We start from the raw sequence: 6,144 nt of genomic DNA on the forward strand, positions 1-6,144 counted from the left end.
AATGGTACACAAGTTCATGTCATATTTCGGTGTACCTCTTAACGGTTCTTTCACCATCGAGCGAACATTTTGTGATATTCATTGCTTTTCATCTTCGCTCGAAAACATTGTTTATTTGTTTCGTTTTCAATTGAAAAGCGTATGAGATTTGTTTGAAACAGGCATTCAGATTCACTTCATTTAGCCCTCATTTGATTTCAAACACGGTGATACTTGTTCGATCACCGCTATTATTGAATTATTTCGATCACTACGACACCTTGTGGTGTCAGTATGAACTTGTAGCTTGGGCTAATCATGATCGAGCATTTCATGCAAAACACAGGCGGTACTTGTTCGATCACCGCTATTACTGAATTGTTGCATTCACTACGACACCCTGTGGCGTCGGTCTAAACTTGTAGCTTGTGCTAATTACAATCAGTCGTTTCATGCAGAACTATTTATGCTTTTCATTTGACACATCATTCAAATAGTCTTAATGCAATTATGTATTAAGACGATGATACACCAGGTTCGGTTGTATTTCGTTTCGGTGTATCCTTGCAGCTCAATAATGTCAACACGTTGGTTTTATCTTATTCATTTATTGGTTCAACAGTTGACAAATCATTTCATGATTCTATCTATTTGAGCTTGTTGAATTCGAGTTTCAATCGTACAATAACCAACGCAAGTTTACGTTGGTAGTGAATTCTATTGTTTCAAAAATTGATTTGCATATTGTGAACGTTCATTTGGAATTCTATTGGTCGAAATTCCTTTTTGTTGAACCCCGTAAACTTGATCGCATTGGTGATAGTATCACTACGCTTCGTTCACTTGACATGGACTTCTGGAACAAACTCAGTTGAACCGTTGAGTTCTTATTGATGAAAAATGACTTTGAATTCACATATTTCGAATAATTCTTGACTTGATTACGTGATCATTCACCTTGTTATTATTCGGACTTACCTAGGAATGATAAAACTATGAGGAGATAACATAGACTAAATTTCGAGGACGAAATTTCTGCAACAGGGGGAGAATGTGACAACCGGTAATTAACGCCTCTTAATTACGCGATTAACAAACATTTAAGGAAATAATAATTAGTGTTTAAGGTACGAATTAACTTAATTAGGCCTTTTGGAGTGCCGTCAATCCGACTCTACAGTGCGCGTATGGTGATTTTGGGGAAAATCTGCTAGATATTGAACGATAACGGACTGAAACCGTACAAAATACTAACAATGCCGACAAATACCAAGTTTATACGTATAACTTATAGTTATGATTGTAGATTTGCAAAAAAAAAATTATCCTTTTGAACGACACAAAGCGCGAACGAAAAACGCGGAAACAGTAACGCACCGACAACCAACGACGAAACGGAAGCGCCGGACTCGAATTCCATCTCGATATGAATATATTATGATATATTTAGCTTCCTTTTTAAATTTTATCACCCGTACTCGAAACCGGATCGAAAAATGCATTAATATGACAATCGATGCATTCTACGCAATTTTTAACGCGACCAACGATCAAATGCGACAAACAACGATTATTGATATTACTTTACATATTATAAACTTGAAATTTTGTTTTGCGACATTTTATAGAGTTCGGGATTGAAAACGGGTTCGTAGGAATTACGGGCCACCTAAACATGAGATTGGGCTTGTGGGCCTTGGGCCCAAGCCCAAAGCCCACTACTAAACCCTAAGTATAAATGTGTAGTGATACCATTAGCTTTTCATTTGAAACCCCTGATCAAACCTACACGCACACAATGAGAAAGCCCTTCACTCCATCTTCTTTGTGAGTAACCCTAGTTCCCAAACTCCCTCCTTCCAAACACAGATCAAAAGAAAACCCGCAAACCATCTTTTTACCTGCTCTCTCTGGGTTAACGATCAGCCACCACCAATCGGTGGTGTCGTATGGTGGTGCTGCGGCGAGATCGAAAAACGAGAGAGGAGAGAGAGAACATAGCGAGGAGAGAGAGAGGAATCAGAGAGAGAGAGAGAGAGTAGTGAGAGGAACGGGACCCGGGCACGACAAACGGCGACAGCAGAGCCGTCACGACGGCGGCGGTGGCACTTTTGATTCTGACAGTTTCACGGTTAGACCCCCCCCCCCCCCCCGGTTCATTCTCCGGATCTTTGGTCGGACCGGCTCTGTTTCTGTTGATGATCCGCTGTTGAAGATGATGATGATGATGATAAGCTGATGATGATGACAGAGAACAGACGATGGCGGTGTGTCTCTGACGAGCTCCGGTTAGTGAGCCGGGTTTGTTATTTTTTTTATTATTTCTTTTACTCAGATCCGTTAGATTTGTGCACTCAAAATCCACGTTTTATGTTTTGTATAGTCCGATTCTGATGCTGTTGAAGTTCGGTTCTTTCAGTTTCAGCAGGTTCTGGTCAACAGTGACAACTGGTCAGCGTGTTCGAGATACATTAGTTTCAGTTCGGTTGACTCGGTCGAACCGAGTCAACCTGGTCAAGCCTGGTCAACTCGGTCAACCCAGTCGACTCGGTCAACTCAGTCAAACGTCGAGAACGTGAAAGACCCGGTAAAGTTAGCGTAGCGAATTAGTCTACGTTAGATTTTATTTAGTATACGCGAACCGAGCTCGACCCGACTAACTAACGGTTTTACATATAGTGATTTTGTTTCGTATTCGACGTTTTGATATATTTAACGTAAAAATTATATAATGTTTGTTGAGTGATTGCTGAATTTTGACGACTAACGACAACTTGAGTTGTCGGGGTTATTCCAAAAACAAAGGAAGCTCTGTCCGTTTTTCGTTAAAAATCCAAAATACCAAAACGTAACTCTATTGTTTAAATGTCACGTATTGAAATTCGAGCTTTTCGTATAGCATAAATAAGAAGACGTATTTATTTTTCCGACGCTATAAGTTAACGAAAACCGATATTTGATTTAAGATAAATATAATTATTTATATTTGTTTCAAACGTCCAAACCTCGGAAGCTTTCACAACGAAACTATGACTAGTTGTATTTCGTTTAAACGTCGTTTTTCGAATAATATTTTTTTTAAATAAATATAATTATTTATATTTATTTCAAATGCCGTGTATATTTACAAATATAATTGTTTTATATTTATTTCAAACGACGGAATCCGGACTTTATATATTTCAAACATTTAGTATACGATACTCCAAGCGTCTTTATAACATAAATATAATAGTCCACATTTGTTTCAAATATCGCGAATTCGAATGTTTATTTCGCACGCCAACTTTAAACCCTTATGTGAAATAGATTGAGTTGTTATATTTATTGCAGGCGTCGACGACTCGAATGTTTTCGAGTGACTTTATAACAACGGTATATTTGTTTATATTGGCTTCAAACACCAAGTTTTCGAGTATATATATCTATATATATGTATATATATTCATCTACTTCCATCCTACGAAAACTACAACGGTGTATTACCGTATCATATACGACACAACAAGACGCTCCATTATCCATATACGTATTTCTATTCGCGACAACTAACACGGCTATGTAAATATATTATATTTATGGATATAAATATACATGTATATATCTTAATCACTCGAAAACTAAGTCGATCTCGAGACTTAGTTTTATCCCGATTATAAACGGGATCAACTAACAATAGTTTGGTTATTTCAAACCAAGATAATAACACCTTTATAGAATCGATAGTTAACGATTCGGTAGAGCTCGGACATGTAGTTTAGCTACGTTTAAACTAGAAACTGACAAGTTATTCCCTGTTAGGAATACTATAGATGCACGCTAGCCAATTCACATTCTCGGAACGACACTATGGAATATACACTTAGCTAGCTTTGTACAAGGATATCAAGGTGAGTTCATAACCCCCACTTTTTACTGTTTTTACATTTTTATAAATGTTTTCGGGGGTGGAAAGACATGCAAGTTTTTGCAAAAGTAAATAACTTTTCGATGAACGAAAACTCATATTTATAAACCGTGTTGCGAATGAATTTCAAGGAACTTAAATGGTTTACGAATGATTTCGATCAAACATACCGGTTTTACAAATTTGATCCGCATATTACGAAACGTGCATGATTTTCTAATGGGTACGGGTGACACAGTCGAGGTGATTCGACACAGTCGAGGTGATTCGACACAGTCGAGGGGATTCGACACAGTCGAGGTTATTCGACACAGTCGAGGTGATTCACACAGTCGAGGTTATTTGACACAATCGAGGTGATTCGACACAGTCGAGTGATTCACACAGTTGAGGTGATTCGACACAGTCGAGGTGATTCGACACTAAAAACCGTCTACACAGGTTGAGTACTTCCTATGTCGCCGCATACGTTAATGTCCTCGCGAAACATTAACGATCAACCTGTTCATAGACGCTTTACATACCCATTTACAACATTAAAACTTTCATATATTCATAAGATTCATTTGATGGAAACTCACAAACACATGAATTACAAACTTTGGTAACGTTTTTCAAACTATACCTAAGTAAGGGGACGCGCTGATCCTGCTTACAAAGGTTCGTTTGGGCTCGGCCCATTCTCTCTCGTGCAATGCACAAAGACTATTGTGGGCTAGCCTCACAGTTTTTCATATATCATGCCAAGAAAATAATTTTACTATATTTTCTCAACAACTTTAAAACCGGTTATCAAAAAGATTTATTTTAAATCTTTTTCAAAACAAACTATGAACTCGATCAACTTTATGTTGACTTTTCGCATGTTTTTTCTCCGGTTGCATTATCAAAACTATGGAACGGTTGGAATAGGAGAACCCATGGGAATTCGGGTACTTAGCAGCGTTCACTGTTTAGAAGTCTTAGCCTTTTGCTTCCGCTGTGCAATGAAGATACTGGTCCAGTCACGCCAGCTCTGATATTTCGGGGTGTGACATCTTGTTTCCTTTATTTTAAGACAATGTAACCCCTTTTTTAATAAATAAAACAAAACTTTAATTACCATGGTTGTGAAACAATAATTCTGTTGCTCGACTCCCCGACGTTTCCGCCGCGGTTTGTTGTTTTACGCGGTCGGGGTGTGACAGCTACTTTAACGCATCGTAATGGGTCGTAAGCACTTAGGATAGGTTTTGATTTAGTATGTAGGCTTTGTTAAACCATATCATATGAGTTCCAACACTCATTTGGTTTACGAAACCTCATCCTATCCAATCTTCCGATTTAGGTCCGGTTTATTAACATAGTTACCTATATTAGGTGTCGTTTGATTCCGTGATCCCTCTAGCTTTGCTTGGTTGTTATTCAAGACTTCTAAGCATTCTTAAGTGAGTGCATAGTCCCCTCTTTTACTGTTTTCAAACATTTTTGGGTGAAACACATGTGCCTACTTGTTACTTTCGTGCTTTTCATGCTTTTATATCATATACTTACTATGTTCATGAGTACACATATAGTACATGATTTCATTATGTTTTGCTATGTATGTTTACTTAGCATGCTAGCACATTGATTTTCTTATATTACATTTTGTTGCATATGTTCATCCATGTGACACCTGTGTCACTTCCATCATCAAACAAATACCAAACCAATGAAATATTGTATTTCATACTTGGGATTTGTAAAAATACGTGTATCGTTTGCACATATCAATTCTTGTTTGATTTCAAGCTCTAAATTGCTTTCTGGAAGGTTATACGCGCTCTGATGCGTAAATATAACCAGTTTAATGTAACAAACACTCCGGAATAGTTAAATAGGCTTAAAATACCTTAAATAACCTTTACATAACTTAGAAACAAGTTTTGGAGGGTTTGGTGTGTTGAAATCAAGTTTGTTCGATCGTAGGGACTAATTGTGTCAAACTGCAAAACTATACCGATTTGTATAGTAACGAACCTTCCGGAACTTGATCATAAGTTAAATATGCCCTAAATATCCCTTACATAGCTTAGAAATAGGCTTTGAGGTGTTTCGTGTGAAAAAATAAACTTTTGGTCATTCAGGGACTAAAAGCGTCAAAAAGTGGACAAGTTTGCATTTTCGCTCATATCTTTCGTTCTGAATACATCTGGACATCCAAAAATTTATGTAATCATTAAAATATTATCTTTTAGTGATTGGCATGATAAAATCCCATTCGTCGCTTAATTTGG

At 37.4% G+C, this 6,144-nt stretch overlaps 1 long non-coding RNA gene across 1 annotated transcript; it reads left to right on the forward strand.

Annotated features, from left to right (window-relative positions):
* The first annotated feature begins 1,783 nt into the window (after window positions 1-1,783).
* On the forward strand, window positions 1,784-2,726 carry LOC110872108. Its single transcript, XR_002554151.2, has 2 exons — window positions 1,784-2,267; window positions 2,363-2,726. It is a non-coding gene; the product is annotated as an uncharacterized LOC110872108 (long non-coding RNA).
* The last annotated feature ends 3,418 nt before the right edge of the window (window positions 2,727-6,144 follow it).

Source organism: Helianthus annuus, chromosome 4 (genome assembly GCF_002127325.2).
Source record: "Helianthus annuus cultivar XRQ/B chromosome 4, HanXRQr2.0-SUNRISE, whole genome shotgun sequence".
NCBI lineage: Eukaryota > Viridiplantae > Streptophyta > Magnoliopsida > Asterales > Asteraceae > Helianthus > Helianthus annuus.